The sequence below is a fragment of the Cupressus sempervirens genome, chromosome 5 (assembly GCF_028749045.1).
Source record: "Cupressus sempervirens isolate cs-2001-9-10 chromosome 5, ASM2874904v1, whole genome shotgun sequence".
NCBI classification, from domain to species: Eukaryota; Viridiplantae; Streptophyta; class Pinopsida; order Cupressales; family Cupressaceae; genus Cupressus; species Cupressus sempervirens.
This window is the reverse complement of record NC_143122.1, coordinates 632,337,620-632,362,235: the sequence shown is the minus strand read 5'-3', so window position 1 is coordinate 632,362,235 and position 24,616 is coordinate 632,337,620. Positions and strand designations below refer to the sequence as shown.

Sequence of the window (24,616 nt, the reverse complement as noted above, 5' to 3'; positions counted from 1 at the left end):
GGGAGGGTGATGTTCCTCCACAAAGAAAAACTAAAAGTGGATGCTACTCTTTAAGTTGACTCTTGGCTCTATAATGAGGTCATTTCCCTAAAAAAGAGTGTTAGAGAATTACAAGACATACTAGAAAAAGAAAAAAACTAAAAGAATGGATTGGATAGAAAAGTTACAAACATCCCAAGTAAACTTATGGCCTACGAAGCTAAACTATGATATCTAGTTAAACTAAGTGGTTAATAGATGGACATAGTTGGTTCAAGCCGTTGTGCTATGATGACAAGCATTGGTAGGAGGATCAATGATGATATTATCTCTATGATTGCTACCCATATGATTGGTGGCCCTAGTAAGAATACAAGGTAGAGCATGAAGAGGGCCATTGAATCTTCTTTGGGATAAAAGTTGTGAAGGGTGAAGGCTAGTGTAGCTAGAAGATAAAAGAGATAATAGAGGAAATCCATAGCTTGTTGGATGGGCTTCTTGAAATCTATGTGGATCACATCTATCAGGAAGACAACAAAGTTGCAAATGACTCGGCTGAAATTGGTCATAATGTGGAATGAATAAAGAAATGGTATGACATCAACCAAACCCCACCATCCACACAAATGATGGTGGAAAGAAAAAATTCTCTTTGTGGTACAATATAATGAAGTACAATAGGTGGTGTAATGGCATAGATCCAGGTGGGTGGGAGAACCAAAGAATTGAAAACTACAAAGTCTAGTATAGTTGGAAAGATTTTGTGATTATTTACATTTGAGGTTCCCTCACCATGAGTATTAACTACTATGGTGAGAGGATGATCCACGTGGATTTGGCTAGAATGATAAAATCACCAAGGATGGACATTGTGAATAATCATAATGGCAATTCCCTTATGTTTTAATCAATACATAGCTGGAAATGATTAATTTTGATGGGAAACATACCATTCACATGTACTCAAGTTGGAGGGGGATTGGAAATCATGAAGCCTTATGATTTTATGATGAGAATCAATTTCTTTCTAAGGTTCATTTTTAGCATTATATCTTTAAACTACCTTAGCTTCCAAGTTTTGTCCTGCAAGATGGAGATGTCAGTGCAAACTAAGGATTTGGTGGTTGAACTAGATAAGATTAAGGATTGTATAATGAATAGTGAGGCGGCATGGATCTATCTATGGGAATGTGAATTGATGCCATTCATGGAATGCATTGAAGGGTATGATGAGCATGTCTACCTACAATTTGTCAACAATTGGAATAATAGGAAGGTGAACATTAATGGGATGGTTTTTGAAATGATGGAGCAACTTGTTGTGATGGTTTGTGGGTTATCTCTTGAGGGCAGGAGTTGGCGTAAATAAGCTAGGGTTTCTAATGAAACAAACTTGAGGAAATTATTCCACCCTAAGGAGGATCCTATTCACATGTGAGGTAGATTTTTGAGGGAGGACCTACCTAGACCTTGGGACATAGTGTGAGATTCCATTATGCACTACATTATTCGCTAAGGTTGGTTCGAGGTGTTGTATCATTACCACTTTCCTATTTTAAACCATTTTAGGACCTAGGACCTAATTTCCCTCCAGCACCTTATTTTGCATTCAATGAAGGATAGTATGCTTAATTTTAGGAGAAAGAGGGAGGAAGGAAGACCCTTTTAAATCATGCACTAGGCCTTCATGTTTAAACTCTATAAGTTCCAACACCCCCTCAACCCATCTCTTCTTGTTAACTCCCTTGCCACTATTACTCCCCAAGTCTCCATGGACCCTAGCCCTAGTTCTACCTCAAAGAAAGCCCTCGAGTAATAGGAAAAACATTGGTATTATTGGGTGCAATGCTAATACTTGGCAGAGTCATAAAGCTACAAGGAGGTCCAACAAAAGACTTAAAATGGAAAAAATTTAAAACACTTCCGAAATAGGAGGTGAGTTATGAGTTCACACAAAGTGAAAGGAGAGCCACTAAGAGGAAGAGGAAGGTTATATACCATGGCTCTTGGAGTAAGGATGTTCCTAGCTCTTCTCACATTTTAGACACCTTGGAAGCCAACCCGTCCCTAGATAAAAGCTAGGGGGAAGATATCACCTCTCTTATGAAGGATGTTGCTAAGGGTGGGGGGGAGAAGGGGCATCATAGCCATGGGCAAGACCAAAGTAAAACCTAGTTGGATAGGCTAAAGAAATCAATGCCATGTGTTGAAATGTTGAAACCCTTGTTGAGTTCTCTACAAAATTTATGCATTCGATAGCCACCACTCTATACTTTCTTCAAGTGAACAAGGAGGAGAAGGATGCAGGGAGAAGAGAGTGAGACCACCCACTCCCTCTACAACTTCCTGAATTATGATTGGCTCAAGACTCTGCTAGAGAAACCTGTCAAGGAGGAGGTGGAGAAACTGGCCATGGAGGATCCTGATGATAAGGAGGGGAGGACCTGGTGGAGAAGGATACTAGCCTCGCGCTTGTATTTATTTTTCTTTTTATTATGTCATGGTTAACTGTGAACTCTATGCCCTATGTGACAGTATTTGTTAATGTGGACATTAATTGTTTTAACTGTAATGCTTGCAATTTATGTTGCTAGGTTATTTTTTGGCAGTGTGTATGTTAGGGGTAATATGGTTGGTACTAATATTTTGAAGTACCTTGTTATGATGTTAACTGTTAAGATGTTTTTGATATCCAAAAAAGGTATTGGTTAGATAGTAGAATGCAATCTCCAGCCCTCTATAGTGCGGGGTCAACACCCTTTTTTGGCTGCTATCTAATATATGAAAAACATTTGAATCTAGGTAAAGTAAGTGTCATGTAATGGCATGTACTTGTCTTATATTTTTCGAATTACTTGGATCAAAATTTTCAATCTAATCATGCTTGACGCAAAATTTAAAATTTGTATTCATTTTTAAAAAAATTTAATTAAATTAGTGTAGTTTTAGATTTTCTCATTTGTAAATTAAATTGTATGAATTTTTTTTATAATAATTATTTAGAATCATACTTCATGATGTAAAAGCATTAAAAAGAAAATATAAATATAAATACTTTAATTATAATCCATTCAGTAATACAATAAAAGAATACTATTCAATCAAGAAATAAAGAATATAAAATAAACTTATTTCTAAAAATAATCTTAAATTGTTTTATTATTTTTCAATTATAAAAAATAAGTACTTCAATAGAGAAAACAATTAATCCGACCCCATCAATCATATAATCAGGTGAATATTTGGGCTGGCAAACAACACCTCTAAGTATACTAGTTGCAAAATGGGTAGGAGTAGGAGATAACTCAGCAGAACCATGCATAGCAATTATGTTATAAAATATTATTTCACATAATTTTCTAATGTATCTTGATCAGTGATCTTCAATGGAAAAGAAACAAATTTGATTGGTCTAGGCTTCTCCACATTGTTGAGGTGCTGATTCTCTACTCTGCATTTAATAACAATATTGTAAAGGTGTTAAGTTTAAAAGTAAATCAGAATCTTACAAATTTTGGATGAGCTATGGAAATTAAAAAATTTCTAATATAAGAAGTTACAATGAAGAGAATGCAAAATAGTGAGTGTAGTAACAATGAAGAGAGTGCAATATAGTGAGTGTAGTAAAAATGAATAAAAAAAATGGTTCAGAAAGAATTTGACATGAGATTCAATATAAATAAATTTAAAATCATTATGAAACATTTTTAAACATGTCTTTTAAAAATCATTATAAAAAATTTCTCAACATGTCTTCAAAATATAAACAAAATTTGAAAGAGAACAAAACTAAAGAAATTCCACAATCCTCTACAAGCTATTTCTGCCATTCCAAGAATGAAGTGCATATACTTGTGATAAGTGAGGCCAAAGGACACTACTTGTTCAATTAAAAACAACCATGTAAATCGTAATACTACATTCACAACCTGCAACATGCAATTCTGGCAAGACTACGTTTAATGGCATAGAATTATCTGGTTTCAACAATGGGATGTTATAAGGACTAGAGTTTAGGGTTTCATAAAAGCTCACCATTGAAATGAAATATTAGTTTATCCCTAAGCCAAGGATTACTTGTGTTGAAGTAGACCCCAGTTCACCACCACATCCCAATAAATTTGATAGACACTTGCAATAGTAGAAGATATTATAAATGGCACTAGATATGACTCTTGACCACTCTCATATTTGATTCTTATCAACACTGCTCTGAGAGTAGAAATATACTTTCCCCCATTTGCAATTTGTGAAGTCTCTTTCTCATCCACCCAAATTCTCACACACTATTAGATTGAAAAAATAATGGTTGCTAAAGTTGATTTTGTTGTTAGATTTAGAATACCCACTGAAAAAAAGTGTTAGAATTTTTGGAAACTTTCTTGCATAAGTCTCCATCAATATGGCAACACTGAAAGAATGAATTGGAAACAAATGTAGAGGTTTGATGATTCAGATTTGTACAATAAGTGAAAAATGTGCTCCAAATATATCAATGTTGTAATCTATCAAACAAATGGGAATGTTTATAATTAAAACAAATAGAAAAAAGTTCTCATCTATTATAGATTTTTTTTGATGAGTAGTCTTTTCTATTAATAAATAATATGCTAAGTTACAATTCACAAAAAAAGTCAGGAGATACAAGACCATCTCGAGAAAGTTCACATGGCTGAAGTAGGAATCAACATCTATTAATCAAAAAAATGCATAAGAAGCAAACCTCAAATAGTGTCGATTGAGGGGGTGGTTTATCCTGATCATGAAATCCCCAACCATCCCTAGAATTGATAGGCAGGCTAGAATTTATATAAACCATCAAAATTAAAACTATAACTGTAAGGCCCCTTCCCTAGTACAGTATTAAAAAACCTAAAAGTAATGGGTATGGTTAGGATTCAGAAAAAAAAAAAAAAAAAGGACATTAGATGATATGTTTTAGCTTCTTGTGAAGGGAACATGAATAATTATAGTTATCCCTACATCTTATGAGGAAATGAGGGTAAAGAGGTTTTAGAATTTATATATATGTAATGAGTGATAATTTACTTTTCAATAATGAACTACAAGATTTTTCTTGAGTGGATATAGATTTTAGTTATTGCTAGCTTAAATAACCCATTTAGTTGCACTAGGTTGATGAAGTTTAGACCCTATGGAATTAAGGTTTGAAATATCATAACCAAGAAACTAGGTCAATAGATTCATGGTATTTTATGATCTATTAGGATAATGAATTGTGTGAGGCCTCACTCAATCCACCATATTGTAGATGAAATAATTGCATTATGATACTTTTGATTTGGTATTTTGATATATTCTCGAGACTATAGGGTTATGTTATTTTAATATTTACATTTTGATGATCCACACTTCTATTTGCACATTAAGGCCTAAATGATATAATTTATAATTTTGTTCATGAAATTGCTTTGATAGAGGCTAAATTGCATAAGTGCTTATGATTCAATGTTATGGGGAAGTTTGGTATTTGGATATTTGAGATTATTCAAGATCTAGTAGGACAATGACTTACTTTATCGGTTGATTTTGACACTTACAATAGAATTATGCTTCTACGATATGCACTATGAACTTGATATTGTAAATGGAATGGTCGAGCACATATAGATAAGATTAGATTATCGTATGATGCTTATGATGATCTATGATTAATGAGATATGCAGACAGGTGTTAATTTGATTACGATGGCTTATGATGTAGATAAATGTTCATTTGTTAATAATGATTTAATGTGGTATGCAGATAAATGTTGGTTCAATTAATACAGTTTATGATTTAACGAAGTATGCAGATAAATGTTAACTTGATCATGATGATTTAATGTGATATGCAGATAGATGTTGATTTGATTTCTGATGGTTGGTGATATGCGGATTTTGATATTTTGAATAATTTATTTGAAATGATTAGGAAAGGAAATTTATTTGAATTATGCTAATAAGATTTTGTAACATTTGAAAAAATATGCATTTATGATACTTATTTATATAACCTCCTTGGACTACTAATGCTCGAGTTTAGTTTGCAAGAAGTGGGACCATGGAAATCTTTGGGGGAAACAAGTTCCAAACCTATGTGAAAACAGTTTAACCAAGGCAGATCTTTGGAAGATTCAAAAGCCTCATTGTGAAAGTGTTTTTTTTCGTAATATAAATTTGTTTGCATGAGGAAATGTTTAATCATAATTTATAAGCATTAAGGACATGTCATAGTGAAGTGTAATGTATTATGATGTGTCACTTGACACTTGTATTTGTCTATGTGTTGATGATATGTCACCCAAAATGTTGGTCACAAGGTCACTTAATCTTAGTCCTTTCATTTTCTTCCAAATAATGTTTAAATACACCCACTTGGGAGAGAGTGTTAGGATGGGTCAACATCATGTAGATTTTCGAATTCAAACTTGTCAGAGTTTTTAGGCGACCTAAATGGGGTCCTAGAGTATCTTCTTATTGAAAATAAGTTACCCATATGATAGTGCATCAAGTTAGGGACCTAATTTTGACCATGTGAGTGCCTAGACAACCTAGGGGGGGCCTTTACCCATGCATTCTTCCATCAATTCGAAAATGGACTTGTCACATGTGTTCCCTTCCATGTCCCCACTAAGTCAAATATAGAAAAATCAGAGGAGACAAGTTTTTAAGGGGGGATGACTTAGTGTTTTTGCTAAAAATAGTTAGTGTGAAGGCCTTATTAGAGGGTTTTGGACAAACTAGTGGGGTGTTCACCCACTCTCTAATTTTAGAGACAGCTAATTTTTGGAGGGAGATTAAGGGAGCTCTACTACAACTATCCTTATCCTAGCTTGGATCAAGGTTGGTGACTCAAACATATTCTTTTATTCTTTTCTTTAGTATGGATAAGAAAATCTACAAGTGTGAAGAGTTATCCATGGAGTATGCATTGTGTTGTGAATCTTGTGTTATGAGTTGGTCATTGTGTTGTGGAGAAGTGGAAGTTTCTTGTGCTCTTGGAGTTTTTTCCTTAGTTTTACCTGCTTGTTCTTCATTTGTTTTTTTTGTTGTTTCTTGTTTGAATGCAAGTGTTAAATGTGATTAAGAGTGTGAAGGCTTCACTCACCCTTGGGAGGGAAGAGAAGCCTTGGGTGAAGGGCATAAATTCGGCTTGACATTGTAGTTGAGAAAGATTACCTCATGATGAGGGTTTGTTATTATCATGGAGTATGGACTCCATTATGGCCATGAATCTTGTTGTTTTGGATGAATGAGGAGGAGGTGATTTATTTTGAAGGCCTTGAGAGGCAAATGAAATGGCAATATGTTGTTTATGTTATGGTGGCCTTGAGAGGCAAAATGCATTGGCAATATGTTATTTATGTTGTTATCATATCTCCTCTTTGAAGAGCCCACCTTCACCCAATGTTTTATGATTCCAATGGTGAATCATTTTGCAAGCCATGGGGAGGGTGTTTATTGGGTTTTGTGTTGTGTTTCCATGTAGAGTTTGGTGAAGTATGTGTGTAACCTATTTGATTCTTGTTTCCCCTGCTCAGTGGGTGGCTTCATAGAAGCCTACTTTGGGAAGTGAGCCTCCATGGTTCCAAGTTTTGTGTTGTTTTGTAGGTTGTGTGAAGATGCATGCCATGTAATATTAGGGTTTCACCCTAGACAAAGTGAAGAAGATCCAAATGTGTAATAGGAGTCTCAATGTTCAAGTTTCTCATTGTTCATGTTCTCAATGGTCATGTTGATCAATGTTCATGCTACTATTGTCCATGTCTTTCAATGATTCATGTTCCTTATGATTTGAAAGGTCTCTTGTGTTGTCTCATTGTGATGAAAGGAGATTGTACCATTGTTACCTAATGTATATGTAGAGGAAATAATTAGAAAATGCCATATATGTATGTTCTGATCATTTGAAGCTTCATGAGTTATGGAAGAGTTAGTAGGATATGTAGAATATTTTGGTGTCATTGTTTCCATTGAAATATTGTGGAGGGTTGAAAAATTTTATGCTTATATTTCCCTTGTAATGAAACCTTCTATGTTAAATTTGATATGAGACTCTTCTCCTTGATGTAATGGTAGATATGTATTTCTTAAAGGACATGTAGAAGAATGTTATGAGTAGAGTAAGGTTGATTCAAAATATATAAGTTGCATCAAAAAAATTATATGTTGTGCATTTTATAACTTGGAATAAAACTACTATGTTTGATAATTCACTATACATGTATAACACGTTTATGCATTTAGCTCTCAAGTCCAATTAAGTTTGCTAAGAAGATAGAACCATTCTACCAATAAATATACTCACAAACACAAGAGGAAACTATGATGAAATTTTGAATGAGTAGAAAGAATGCATATTTACACCTTGTTGTAGGTCTACATTTTCCTCTCTAGAAAATGTATGGGAATGGGAAATAATCCCACTCCCCATTATAGACCAATAAATTAATCCTAAGAATATTCTCTAGGATCTTGACTCCTAGCCAAACCTATTAAACATTGTGGTGACAACTTACAAAATAAAATAATATACCTATATGAAACCAGACTATCCTTGAAAAGACTACTCATCCACTTCAGAATTATAATACTAAAACACTAAGCAAAATAAAGGAACACCCATGCAATCTCTACCTAGTCGACCACTCTTTACTCATCACCAAATCAAACTTAAAATAAAATATAATGTGATCAGTGAAAAGGCTAGTCGACCACTCTTTACTCATCACCAAATCAAACTTAAAATAAAATATAATGTGATCAGTAAAAAGGCTCGAGTACTTAAATCTAGGAGCACCTTATTTCTTTTCTTTTATTCAAAAAAGGGACAAAGACTATGCTCTCAAATGTGGCCCCCACCCTCCCTAGGCACTCATACCTTTATGCAACACATGATCCAATGTTCTAGGTTCTGACATAAGTCAGAAAACCCTTACCCTCCTCGTAGGTGCATCATCTCATGGCTAAAGGTAAAGGAGTCAATGTTTTCATTAATACTTTTGCAGACCGTAGACCCCACCTAGGTGCTTCATCTCCTTTCTTGGGTGCATATAATATGAAGTTCCTTGCTCTGACCAAGTCAGAGGATCCACCCTTAAGCGCCTCCAAACTAGGTAATAGGGAATGCACTATCCTAGCTGAGTAGGTGATGGATATAGCCTTGGAAGGGGATAAAGTAACTTGGGGTAGAAAAATAAATAATTTTAAGATAAGTTAGTAGTTAATAATGGTAGATGGGACTTAGGCACCTCTCTTGAAGGTGGGAATGTTGTTGTATTAGGTGGGATAACTAGTGTTGTTTTAGGATATGCCATGTATTAGTAGGGGTATTAGGAAGTAAGGTGGGTAGTTAGTAAATAAGTTGCTCTTAAATGAGATTTGTTAGTATATAAATACATGTGTAGTAGAGAGTTGGGATTAAATATTAAGGGTGGTAGACATTAGAAAATTAGTAAATTTTGGACATTGTGATTAGTAGTATGGATATGTTATTCATAAAATAGGGTTTAGTTAAAGAGAGTTGCAAATAGTGGTTAGGATAGATGGAAAAGAAACTTAGCGAGCTTTTATATTAGACTTTTAAATGATGACACCTTTAGTAGCACATTAAAGTGTCTTTATTTTATGTATTTTGTTATCTTATGTTATGTGTAGTTCAAGTTAGGAAAAAAAGAGGACATAGGAGTAGTTAATTAAGGAATTTAGGAATACCAAGTTATATTTAATGAATGATGAAATTTATTATGTTTTATTATTATTAATTGATAGGATATGTAAAGGAAAATCATTATAAAAATAAAATAATAATTTGTCATGTCCCCTTTTCAAATAATTAAAAAAGAAAATCTTTGCTAAGGCAGGCGGGCCCAAGAAAGTGAAGTTTCGGAAAAAGGGGGTTAATCTTTGGAAACCGTTGGACTAATAAATGAAAATTATTATTAAAATAAGTTTCATTAACCTCTCTTGGACGTGAGTTACAGTTATGCCCTCTTTTAAGGGGTTTGGAGGCATTTTGGGCTCATTCCAGAACTTGATTTTTGCTCATTCTTTGTTATTCTTCAGAGGCTGCCAAACCTGTGGAGAAGGAGACCCAAGAACGGGAGTTTGCAGGTTTCCAGGGAGACCCAAGAATGGGAGTTTGCAGGTTTCCAGGAAGGCTAAGGATGGGATTTTGAAGCCATTCCATGTGCATGCTCATACAGAGTTTGCCTTTGTGCTGAACAGTGCAGATTTGTGAGTTTCCGGGTGTATTTTTGTAAGAGTTTGGTGTTTCCGGTTGAGTATTTCATATCAGTTTTGGTTGCTGCTGTATTTTATACTTTAAGCTATTAAAATAGAGCTGAATATATATATTGGGACGTGATTAAACTTCTGAGATATATTATTAGTGTTCTTGTGGTGTTTTCGGGCATATTTTGTGCTATTTCGGGAGCCCGATGAGCATAGTTTTGGTCCTACATTTTCGAGCTGTTGTGTAAAGGCTATACGGATATGGAAATGTCAATTTGTAGGCTTTTATGCTGCTAAAAGTTCTGTAAAAATTTCCATTTTCAGATTCATTAATAATTTGTGAAGTTGTGAAGCTTTTAGCACTATTTTCAACATACCCGATTTGGGGTTTCTTGAGAAATTTGGTGGATCTTTGTGATAGCAGTTGTTTGATTTTGAAAATCTGATTAGAGGTGTGAAATACCATATCAAATCAGAAAAGGGGACATTTCAGTGGTATCAGAGCCATGATCTTGCCAGCCTGAGGGTTTGTAGAAGTTGCAGGTCAGTTTTGACAACTACCCAGATCTTGCATGTTAGTTTTGACAACTACCCAGATCTTGCATGTCAGTTTTGATAACTACCCAAATCTTGCATGTCAAAATTTATGGTTGCATTCTACTTCTAATCATATGCATGTTAGTTCTTGGTGAATTTGGTGGTTGCATGTTGCTTCTAATCAGTTGCATGTCAAAATTTATGGTTGCATGCAACTAAGTGAAAGAGAAAAAAAGATATTTGCAGCGAGAAAAGAATAAAGAAATTTTGATCAAACCTCCAGTTGAAAGTAAAAGTACAAAATCCAAGGAAGGGAAAAGTATGGCTGATCCAGATAAGATGGCAAAGAAATTCTTCCAAGACATCCAAAATACTCAGAAGCAAACAGTGGATAGTTTGGCAAAAACTAGAGAGGCTTTGCGAATATTGACAGAAAAACTACAAGGAGTTGCATCTATTAATGAGAAAGGGAGCACTTTAGAGGAGCCAAGAAATCTGAAATCCACACCATCTAAATCAACCAAAACTATTTTCCTGCCTGCAGATGAGCCACCAGTACCAAATCCAGCCATTAATCCTATGGAAGAGGTTACAGGTAACTTGATTACATTAAGAGCTACTTATAATGGCTTAGATGATGACTTTCGTAGTTCAGTTCCTTTTAGAGAATATGTGGATATGATGAACACTTTGATGCCCAAGAAAGAGTACAAAAGGGAGCATGACATAAGTGGAAGAGAGCTCAAAAATAAAATAAGCAAGTTTATAGCACCTACTTTTGATGGAACAAATAAAATTTCAGCTAGAGCATGGCTACAAAAATTACAGACCTTCTTCACACTTAACCCCATGAAGGAGAGTGATGTTGTTCAAATTGCAAGTCTACACTTGGAAGATGCAGCCTATGATTGGTGGTATCATGGAATGACTACTCAAGGTCATGATCAGGTAACTACATTTGATGATTTTAGTCAAAGAGTGATAGATAGATTTGACCTCAAGGATGATGATTATGAGGATGTTGTTGTGCATGATGGTGAGATACCTGGTGTAGATGAGCAGACATTGAGCATTCATGACTTTTTTGAGAGGGAGTACCAGGCACAGTTAGATGCTTCGTCACATGAGGTTGAGGCTAGTAGTACTTCACATGATTTATCCCGCCAGTTGAAGGTGTGTGAAGACAGTATTGTCACTACATTATCTCATCATGACAGGTATGTGGAGTTAGTTGGTATTGGTCATATTACTCAAGTCAAGATTTTTCTTGAGTTACCAGCTAATTCTAGTTTACGGATATGGACTCGAGATTGTTATATTGGCATTTGGGATTCAGTTGACTGGAGATCTTTAACACTTTTTGGTAGCAGTGTTTGTTTTGGTGCTATCATGGATTTGATTAGCAGATTACATGGTGTTGTCTTTTCTTGTGCCAGTATCTTGTCTGATGTTGGTATTAGTTTTTATACACCAATGTTGGGCTTTGTTCATATATCCAGTTAGCCATACTTGCTAGAATGTGTTGATGATATTTCATATTTGGCAGTGTGTATAGATGAGTCCCAGGATCACATTGGCATTGATGACATCCAGAAGGATGCAATGGGCAGTTTTGAAGACTTAGTTTCCTTGGGTATAGAGGAGTTGGACAGCAATGCTAATGTTTTTGATACTCCGTATGTTGATATGAGCTTTAGATTTGATTCACAGGATATGGATGGTAATACTCTAGAGACTAGTAACTTTGAGGATACTCCTTCAGACAGTGCATCAGAGGAGGTTTGTAGGAGACAGTCAAGCCAGTGCCATCATGTGTCTAATCAATTGAGAGTTAGTGACCAAGACATTTCTATCACTTGCCAACATTTTGATGCTGCTCGTCAGTTGTTAGCAGTTTATGGATGGGGTTCTCCTACTAGTGATGAGCAGGGAGGAAGTTATCTTTCCTTGACAGAGATCCACTCTTTATGGGAGGCTATTCGGATTTTGAGACAAAATTATATGCAGTTGGTAGCCGACAGAGATTATCTTATGGAGTGGGGCAGTATAGCATGTGATGCATTGTTGGCCAAGGAAGATGAGGTGAGTGATCTTACTGAGCAGCTTGAGGTGACTTCTGAGATTCTTGAGAGTACACAATTGGCTCTCAAGGAGTCACAGTTTCATTTGGCTAAGGTGACCATGGAGTTAGAGCGACTACAGTCTTTACCTGATTCTATACAGTCACAAGCTATGGTGTTTGGTGATCCGAGGATGTCCATGGCCAAGATTGTTAGAGACAGTGGAGATGGGGATGCATCCATCCTTGATACTAACATTGGCATATCAGGTTCATTCCCACTAGAGTCAGGTTCAATTGAGTTGGGTGCTGTAGCAGATTTTTGTGGTGTGCCTGACATGGTGGTGACCTCTAGTACTAATGGCACGAAGACTAGAGATGTTGTATCAAAGACCATGTGTGATGTTGGTCAGCTGATAGTTGGCATGGTTCCTACTAGTAATACTACTCCCTTCGCAATGTCTTCAGAGGTAATAGTCAGTTCCAACTTGGTTAATGATCGATTGCAGTTAGTTACATCTGGATTGCAGTCTAAGCCACTAACTGAGATTGGTGCATTCTATCGGCATTACACTGTGAGGTATGCTCATCTATCTACCTTTGATGACCATGTTGATGAGATGATGGTACAGAGATGTACTTTGGTTCCTAGTGCTTATCATCAGTTATGGGATAGTTTGATGCCTCGGGATGAGATTTGTGATGGGCATGACATGGTGATAGGTCCTGCAATTGACAGGTTGATAATACATGACTTAGAGCAGGATTTTTGGAGTGATGCTTTAGCAGGTGTTGTTATTGATTCTACTCCTTTGGCTATGACATCTCTTGACTTAGCTGGTGATCAGTGGGTTGTATCACTTCTTCATGGTGAGCTGTTGACTGAGGTTGGTTTTTTTTATCAACATTATATTGCAGGGTATGTACATCAGTTAGCATTTGATCCCTGTGCTGAGGAGTTGATGGCAAACAAATTTGGTTTGGATTCCATTTCTTACTCGTTATCTTGTAATGTCTTTTCACCATCAGCAGTGTATGGGAGTTATGGTTATGAGATAGTGGCCGATGATTTGCAGAGTTGTGTTGACTGTAGGAGTTGTACAGTGTCTGGATTCTCCATACTTGGTACAGTTTCATTCGAGAGGGTTCACCATTGTTGCAGAGTTGGATTGTACATTCCATATAGGCCAGTGGGATGCGTTGATGGTATTTACTGTGTTGGTAGTTTGATTTGTCCACTTTACTTGGGTTCTGATGTTCTAAGAGTTTGTGCCTCATGGGTTTTTGATTGTGGTAGTGGTGATTTTGGAGTTTGGTTGAGCTATAATTGTCAATTTGATTATGGATTCCTCTTGGTCATATTGCAGAGGATATTACCGGAGCCTGTGTTAATTGGTAGTAGTATAGTTCATGACTACATTTGGGATCCAGGTGGATTGATTGGTTTATTGTTCAGCCATTGCTTGAGGACAAGCAATGATTGGGAGGGGAGGACTTGTCATGTCCCCTTTTCAAATAATTAAAAAAGAAAATCTTTGCTAAGGCAGGCGGGCCCAAGAAAGTGAAGTTTCGGAAAAAGGGGGTTAATCTTTGGAAACCGTTGGACTAATAAATGAAAATTATTATTAAAATAAGTTTCATTAACCTCTCTTGGACGTGAGTTACAGTTATGCCCTCTTTTAAGGGGTTTGGAGGCATTTTGGGCTCATTCCAGAACTTGATTTTTGCTCATTCTTTGTTATTCTTCAGAGGCTGCCAAACCTGTGGAGAAGGAGACCCAAGAACGGGAGTTTGCAGGTTTCCAGGGAGACCCAAGAATGGGAGTTTGCAGGTTTCCAGGAAGGCTAAGGATGGGAGTTTGAAGCCATTCCATGTGCATGCTCATACAGAGTTTGCCTTTGTGCTGAACAGTGCAGATTTGTGAGTTTCCGGGTGTATTTTTGTAAGAGTTTGGTGTTTCCGGTTGAGTATTTCATATCAGTTTCGGTTGCTGCTGTATTTTATACTTTAAGCTATTAAAATAGAGCTGAATATATATATTGGGACGTGATTAAACTTCTGAGATATATTATTAGTGTTCTTGTGGTGTTTTCGGGCATATTTTGTGCTATTTCGGGAGCCCGATGAGCATAGTTTTGGTCCTACATTTTTGAGCTGTTGTGTAAAGGCTATACGGATCTAGAAATGTCAATTTGTAGGCTTTTATGCTGCTAAAAGTTCTGTAAAAATTTCCATTTTCAGATTCATTAATAATTTGTGAAGTTGTGAAGCTTTTAGCACTATTTTCAACATACCCGATTTGGGGTTTCTTGAGAAATTTGGTGGATCTTTGTGATAGCAGTTGTTTGATTTTGAAAATCTGATTAGAGGTGTGAAATACCATATCAAATCAGAAAAGGGGACATTTCATAATTAATGGAATTGTCTGGGAATGAGTAAGTTGGTATGGGGAAGTATTAACGCAAATCTAGATTAATGAAATTGTAGTGGATAGACATGGAATGGTAGGATTAAATAAGTAAACTAAAAGGAATAATATCAATAAATAAATAAGTAAACTATTAAGAATAAAAGAATAATAAAATCAAATAAATAATTAATAGTTGGGGTCGAGTTAGTAGCACCTAATTAGTAAATTTTCCAAAATGGTCAAAGTGGTAATAGGATGATAGATAAATAGTTCATCAAGGGATACATATATGGGTAACTAAATGAAAAAGGAAGATAAATAGGAAAGGCATGTATTGTGGTCGGACAACTTGTATTCAAAACATTTAGGTCTTTTATCAAGCATCACCGCATTCACAAACCCTAGAACCATTCCAACTACATTAATACGAAAAACTGAATTCCACTTACATTTTTGAAGTGTCTTAGTTAAGAGTATAGAAGGTGAAAGGTTTATAAGCCAAAATATCATTATAACTTAGCACTACAACCATTGATAGGCAACCAGGTGATTCCTCATGGAAAAACTTGAAATCCATATTTCGAATGGAACAAAGTCCATTTCATCAACTAACTTTATCATCTCCAAATTCAGTGGAGATATACATTGTTATCCAAAAAACTCACCGTTCAATGGAACATTCGTAACAAGTATAGATTTATACATTTTATCTATAGGATTATCTTTTTTTTTTAAGAAATAAATAAATTAAAAAAAAAAAAATTGTTGGTTGTGTTTTGCCGTATTAAATTTTGGGCATGACAATAAAAAAATTAATTACAAAGTCAACAAAATAAAACAATAAACCAAACAAATTAGAACTAAATAAGTAACCTTTATATCCTAACCTTAAAAGACTTGTAATTGAAACAATTCTTATATTGAACATCTTTCTAAATAGATTCATCATTACAGTGAGAATAACTTATATATTGACATGTTATATATATGCCAAACCATAGATTTGCAATGCACAAACAAATAGATATACCTCACTCGTATATTGATCAGCAAGAAAAAAGTCAGAAAACTCAACCTGGTAGAACATCCCATTTAAACCAAATTAGCATAGTAAATAATGGAGTCAAAAGTATAATGATTCCAACTTGGTCATGAAAAAGTACCTTGTAAAATGGTGCACATATACTTCACCCCACAGACTGAGCAAAGTGAAACCTAACTGATCTGTAACAAATATCAAAAGGAAGGAATGCAAGCACCACAATCACCTACACCCAAATTGAATTTTTCAGTCAATTGTTAGGGATACATAATTTTTCACTTATTTTAAATTTTGACTTATGTTCAAACATACAATGTACTTTAAGCTTTGAATTGTTACGATAGTTCATATAAAATCATATTAATACTATTGTCTAGTATGATTTGAGGTGAGCAAGTCAAATAATTAAAAGCTTATAATGTACTTTATGGGTCAAATAGAGATAATAAAACATCAAATCATCTATACGTAGAAATAAAAATAAAATCCTCATGTATACCAACTTATCAAAGAATGCCAATGAGAATTTTTTAAATTTTTGAAAACAATAGGTGTTTAAAGTTCAAATATAGATAATCAAACATCATACTTAAATAAAAATGAAAACCCTTTGCATATCAACTTAGCAATGGGAAGTATTTTAACTATTGGAAACAACAAGTGTGAAATAATAGAAGCTAGGGAAATGATGAATACACCAGTGCTAATAGTCATGATTTCTCTTCTTTTCAAATCAATACCCGGTGCAAATTGAAATATATGTGAAATATTAAATCAAAACTTTAATAATTTTGCTCAGCACTAACTATTGCCGAGTGCTAATTTTTCTTGGCACGTGAAGGTGTCGAGTGGTAGTTTTGCTTAGCACCAATAGATGCCAAGTGATAGGAGAAGGTGTCAAGCTAGCTTGGCACAAGAAGATGCCAAGTGAACTCAGCACTCAAAGGGTGACTCGACTCAAATGGATGCTGAGTAAGCTCGGCTTCAACTAAAAAATTATAACTTAGATAAAGACCAGATTTTCAATGTGAATAAACCAGAGAGCCAAATCTTGGATCTTTCAACAATGAACTTCTTAAATGCAATAAATAAGGAAGAACAATGCATTCAAAAATGCTTTCTTTCTTGATATTCAACTTTGATTCAAACTATTACAAAATTTGAGAGCATTCGGCTCAACCAGAAAACCTTAAAATAACCCTAAAACTTTAAACTAGTGAAACTTTAAACTTGCAACTCTAATGGTTGCATACATGAATGTCTAGAGCAATCACTACTTCAACAGGTCAAAAAAAATAAACTACAAACATATAGAATGATAGGTAGAAACATGTGCAATTGCAAGCACAATAACAATTCCTTTCGTCTTCTAAACTTGACTTGATCTGATGATCAACTTCTTTTACAACTCTGCTCTACAACTCTTCTACTCTTCCACTAACTAGTTGAATGAATGTGAGACATTCTTTTTTGTCTCTTTCCTAAAAAAAATTTCCCCCTCTTTTCAAATTTGAAACTCACCTACTCGTATTAAATTTTCAAAACATTGTGCAAGTCGTTAGAGGTGGTAGGTGGGCATTTGGCTCCAGGGACAAACCAACTACGCATTTAATATTTCAACACTCCCCTTTTGTCTTGAGCCAAAAAAACAAGGATCACGGCTAATCCAAATCAACTACACCAAGACACTCTCTTAGGTGTACAAAAATTCCAATGCCTAATGGCTCAGTAAAAATGTCTGCTAGCTACAACTTAGAAAATTCCATCTTGATATCTCCATTCTCCATGAACTCTCTAATGAAGTGATATCAAATCTCTATATGCTTGCTTCTACTATGGAAGACTAGATTCTTAGACAATGCAATTGATGAGATGTTGTCACAATAAATTGTGGTTCCATCCTCTTACCTTTCATTCAAACCTGTCAAGATCCTTCTTAATCAAATAGCTTGACATGTTGTTGCATTTACTGCAATGTATTCAACCTCTACTATAGATTGAGAAAAAATAGGTTGCTTCTTGGATGCCCATGAAATTGCACCCAATCCCATATGAAATACATATCCAGAAGTGCTCTTCCTACCATCTATACTTCCAGCCCAATCACTATCTTTATAACCTACCAAATTGAATTCATTTGCTGCAGTATACAAAATTAAAAATCCCTTGGTACCTTTCACATACCTTAGGATCCTCTTTCTTGCTTGCTAATGGGAATCCTTTGGTGTTTCCATAAATCTAGAAATCAAACCTACTGCATGCATCAAGTCTAGTCGAGTTGCAGTCAAATACATTACACTTCCAACCATACTCTTGTACAGTGTTGGATCCACTCTCTTGCTAGAGTATTCCTTGCTCAAATTTAGACCTATTGTTATTGGTGGTGGGGCTAGCTTATTATTCTACATTTTGAATCTCTCCAAGATCTACCCTGCATATTTTTCTTGAGGGATAAAGATCCCATCATGCATTTTTTTTACCTCTATGCCTAGAAAGTACTTCAAGAGACCATGGTCTATCATCTCAAATTCATTTTTCATGGCCTCTTTGAACTCACCAATTAGAGCCTTGTCATTACTAGTAAAAATCAAATCATCTACATACAAGAAAATAATCAAAATATTTCCATTTGTTGCCTTGATGTAGAGAGTAGGCTCACCATTTCTTAAATTGCTCAAGACATTGCTCATCGAATATGAGTCAATCCTACTGTACCATGCCCTTGGAGCTTTCTTGAGCCCATAAAGAGCTTTCTTCAATCTATATATTTTGTGTTCTTCACCTACAACTTCATAACCAGGTGGCTGCTCCATGTAGACTTATTCCTTCAATACACCATTCAAGAAAGAAAACTTTACATCCATTTGAAATACCTTCCATTTGGGTTGAGTTGCAATTTCTATGATAGCACGCATGATTTTCGTTCTTGTAACCGGGGCATATGTCTCATCATAATCTCTGCCATACTATTGTTTGTAGCCCTTGACTACCAGCCTTGCCTTATGCCTATCAATCTTGCCTTTAGCATTTCATTTGGTCTTGTAGATCCATTTCACTCTAATCACTTGCCTTTTGGGAGGCAATTGAGTTAGCTCCCATGTCTCATTCTTTTCTATAGCATCTATCTCCTCATCCATGGCCTTACACCATTTCTTCTCCTTAACAACTTCTTCAAAATATACTGGATCACTATGAGAAAATAATGCAAAATTAACACTCTCATCATAATCTTCATATCTTTCATCTTGGTATATCTCCCTAAGACTCTTGGTCTTTCTTGGTAATAGGGAGGAGAGTGTGGGATCAAAATCTTCACTGTTGCTTGGCACTGACACTCATTCATGCCTAAAGTAGCTCGACAGTGACTGAGGCTACTTGCCTTTTCTTCTATCTACTCCTTCTTGTTGTTCATCAGCATCTTCTTCACTCATAATTGGCACTTTACTTGAGGTACTTGGTGACTCATCAGTTGGTCCATACCATGACTGATTTTCAAGAAATTCCACATCTCTTGAGAGAATCATCTTGTTATTCAATGGGTCATACAATCTGTATGCCTTTGATTCTAAGTTGTACTCTATGAAAATACACTTCACACCTTTGTCATCCAATTTTTGCCTTTTATCTTTAGGTATATGTGCGTATGCAACACATCCAAACACCCTTAGGTGTTCAACTATCCATCTTCCTTGTGACCATGATTCCATTGGGATTCTATCATGGACTGCCTTTGTAGGACACCTATTAATTAGGTAAATTGATGTTGCCATAGCCTCTCCTCAAAATTCAATTGGGAGACCTTTCTCTTTCATCATGCTCCTTGCCATTTCAATAATGGTCCTATTATTTCTTTCAACCACTCCATTCTATTGCGGTGTATAGTTGGCTATGAGCTCTTTCTTTATGCAATGTTTTCTACAAAAATTTACAAAAGAATTAGAGGTATACTCCCCTCCTCTATCTAATCTTAGGACCTTGATATAGTTTCTACATTCTCTTTAAGCTTGGGCTTTGAACTCAAGAAACTTATCAAATGCTTCAAATTTACAGTTCAAAAAATAAACCCATGTCCTATGACTGAAATCATCAATAAATGTCATGAAATAAGTACTCCCCCCAATGGAAGTAACTTGTATAGGACTGACTAGGTCAGTATACACTAACTCCAATGCATATCTAGCCCTCCTAGAATTTCCAAAATTAAAGGGAAGCCTACGTTTCTTACCCAAAATACAAGCCTCACACTTGTCATATGAATTTCCTATTCATGGCAAACCTTCTACCATTCTTTTATTTGACAACAAATTTAAACCAGCATAGCCAAGATGATCATACCTGAGGTGCCATAGCCATGAAGGGTCTTCAATCACACTCCTTAGAGTTGATTGTGTGGGAGGTGCAACACCAACTTGAGATGAGAAACATGTCTCAATATTCAAGCGAAACATTCTGTTCTTTGTCATTTGAACTACTACAAGTAAGTTCTTGCTCCCATCCTTTTCATGAATGACACACTTGTCATTCTCCATCAGCACTTTGTATCCATTTTGAATGAGTTGACCAATGCTCATCAAATTGTGCTTCATACCAGGGGAAAAATACACATTTTGTATTTCCTTCTTCTCACATTGCTTGGTGTGGACCATAATAGATCCTTTGCCCACTACTAGTAGGGTTCCATTGTTACCCATTTTAATCTTAGATTTGAAACTCTTGTCAATAAATAAAAACAAGGTTTCATTACCACTTATGTGGTTGCTACATCCACTATTGAGGTACCAAACTTTAGGGCTTCCTTCTTCACCAACATTACACATGATGAAGGTAGTGGCATTGTTTCCACTTCCCATGTTCACATCAGCCACATGTGGTTGTCCTGACTAATCATTTTTCTTTTTCCAACATTCACTTGCATAATGCCCATATTTATGATAGTAGTAGCATTTTAAATTACTCCTATTTGAGTTGTAGTTTTTCTTACCTCCTCTTGAAGTTTTTTGAGAAGTGATTGCTCCCTCTGCTCTTCCTAAGCTTTTTGCTGCAGCATTTCTTTGTCCTCCATTACCTCAGCCTCTACCTCTAGAGTCTCTACCTGAGCCATTTCTTCCTCTCCCCCTTCCTCTTAGATTTGACTAAGCCTTGAATTCTTGCTCTTGGGAAGAAGAAGATGCAAATATGTTGATCCTATGCTCAAGGGTTTGAAGAATACCCATCAACTCATCCATTGTCAAAATAGTGAGGTCTTTTGCCTCTGCTATGGTCATGACCAAATTGTCATATTTATGAGTTAAACTCCTCAATATCTTTTCCACTATCCTCTACTCTTGATAGTCTTCTCCATTTGACTTCAGTTGGTTAATCACATTGGAAGTCCTTCAATTGAAATCTGCAATTGATTCATTTTCCTTCATCTGAAAGTTCTCAAACTCCCTCCTTATATTATGTAGTTTTACTGTACAAACTTTATCAGTCCCTTGAATTTTGTCTCAAGGATATCCCATGCTTCCTTTGCATAATTTTTTGCCTCAATTTTGGGAAAAACTATCTCTATCATTGCTACCTCAATCAAACTTAATGCCTTAGCATCCTTTATCCTTGACTTTTTCAACTGAGTCTTTTGTGCATTTGTGAGAGCAGCATACTGAGTTGGGTCTATCACATCATTGAACCCATTAATTACAAACTCCCAAAAATCATTTGCAACCATTATGGTTTTCATCTTCTTTGCCCATGTATCATAATTTTGTCCATTGAAGGGTTGTGGTTGCTGCCATATCTTTCTTGCATCTCCTGCCATGTCAAATATCCCAAAGAAATATTCCCTAATTCATTATGGATGTGGGGCCTCAAAGCTCTGATACCATGTGAAATATTAAATCACAACTTTAATAATTTTGCTTGGCACTAACTATTGCCGAGTGCCAATTTTGCTTGGCACATGAAGGTGCCGAGTGGCAATTTTTCTTGACACAAATAGATGCCGAATGATAGGAGAAGGTGTTGAGCTAGCTTGACACAAGAAGATGTCAAGTGAACTTGGTACTCAAAGGGTAACTCGGCTCAAATGGATGCCAAGTAAGCTCGACTTAAACTAAAAAATTATAACTTAGATAAAGACCAGATTTTCAATGTAAATAAACCAGAGAGCCAAAGCTTGGAGCTTTCAACAATGAACTTCTTAAATGAAATAAATAAGGAAGAACAATGCATTCACAAATTCCTGCTTGCTTGAGATTCAAATTTTATTCAAACTATTACAAAAGATGGGAGCATTCGGCTTCAACCAAAAAACCCTAAAACAACCCTAAAACTTTAAACTGGTGAAACTTTAAACTTGCAGCTCTAATGGTTGCATACATGAATGTCTAAAATAATCACTGCTTCAACAGGTCAAAAATAATAAACTATGAACTTACGGAATGATAGGTAGAAACACGTGCAATTGTAGGCACGACAACAATTCCTTCTATCTTCTGAACTTGACTTGGTTTGCTAATCAACTTCTTTCACAACTCTGCTCTACAACTCTTTTGCTCTTCCACTAACTGGTCGAATGAATTTGAGACATTCCTTTTTGTCTCTTTTCCAAAAAACATTTCCCCATCTTTTCAAATTTGAAATCACCTACCCATATTAAATTTTCTAAACATTGTGCAGGTCATCAAAGGTTGTAGGTGGGTGTTTGACTCTAGGGACAAACCAACTATGCATTAAATATTTCAACAATATATTTGTATAGTTTATGTGGGTTCTCATCCAAAACTAGACATTAATGCCATACATATAAATATGGAAAGGCAAAAGGATTGATATGGTGCAAAAATACCAATCATAAATATTTAGATGTTATTTGGTGGATTAAAATAAAAAACAAATTACCAAGGAAAACTATTGGAGAAAAAAATAAATCATACTACCTAATAATTGGGATTACACCCATTATAAAGCTTTGGCTTTTCATGTAACTGGTAGTACGAGGTTGATAGATTATAAATACAAGTGCCAACATCAAGCCCCATGAACAAGTTGAGAAAAATCTTGCAAAAGAAAATGCCCCATTTGAATAAAACACAAGCACTTAGGTATGTTACAATGTTCTATTTTGAACCATAAATCACAACATTGAAGGAAGATATCTTAAATTCATTGTTTAAAAATTTTCATTTTAGATCAATTTTCATGTTTATTAATTTTACTGATAATAAATTAGTGCAGATATCTTACCTAGATCTAGGTAAGAAAATATCAAGAAATATTCATTTAAAAGCTTTTATTTAGGTACAAATTAGTTTATTTTAAATGAGTCTTTTTTATTTATTATACAGTTATATATTAACTACTTCTTATTAGTACTCGTGGTATTAAGTTTCTAAATAATTGTAATAAATTATCTTAAATCAGTATAGAAAATTTTAATGTAACAGTATATTGTAATCTAAATTTTACTGTTTCATCATTCATCTATTTATTACTCAACGAGTATTATTTTTATTATATTATAAAATAGTGTAAGACCAAGTGTTACCAATCTATTATAGAATGCTTGTAAAATGTACCTAAAGTAAAAATATTGTGATTGTAATTTTCAGGGAGAGGTGGTTTCAAGAAGTTCATAGCTTGTCTTCTATTGTTCTTATTGAAGTGTTTAATGAACAAATCTTCTACTTCATCCATTGTAGATAAAGCCTGTAATAATATATTTTAAAATATATAATAAATAATTTTTTAAAATTAATTTTTGAAAAAGAAAAAAAGAAAAAACATTCTTAGGTATTAGTTAGTTACACGACTATAAATATTATCAAAGATGTCACAGTACCTTATCAGCTCTTGTTGAGAAATAGGAAGATTGCACTTCTATTAAATAAGTTTTCATCACATCATTTAATCATGTAACCTACACAATAAGGGGGAAATAAAAAAGGAAGGAAAAAATATTTATTCCCTTTCGTGTTCTACCATGTTCAAAGAAACAAGCTTAATATCATAAGCAATGTTTCATTGAAATGACAACTCTTAGAAGATAATAGAAACATCTAATGAATGACATCCTCACATATTTATCAGATCTATTGTCATCACATCACTCATGTAGTTTTTAATTTGAATTTATGGATCTATGTTTAATGAATAATAATTCAAAAAAGTCTATATTTCTAATGAGGATGAATGATATACATAGTATTCATTGTAATTAATTAAGTGATGTTCATAGAGGTGAAGTATTGAATTCAATTGTATAATTTTTTAGTTAAACTTATTGTCTATGTTTCATGTTGTAAGAATTGAGGTAAGAGCTTCTTACATCTAGGTGATGCTCACAAGGTGATGAAAAATGGTCAATAAATTTGAC

At 34.9% G+C, this 24,616-nt stretch overlaps 1 pseudogene; it reads right to left on the bottom strand.

Annotated features, from left to right (window-relative positions):
* Positions 1-3,321: 3,321 nt before the first annotated feature.
* LOC149557487 (phosphate transporter PHO1-like) lies at positions 3,322-24,139 on the bottom strand (annotated as a pseudogene).
* Positions 24,140-24,616: the final 477 nt, after the last annotated feature.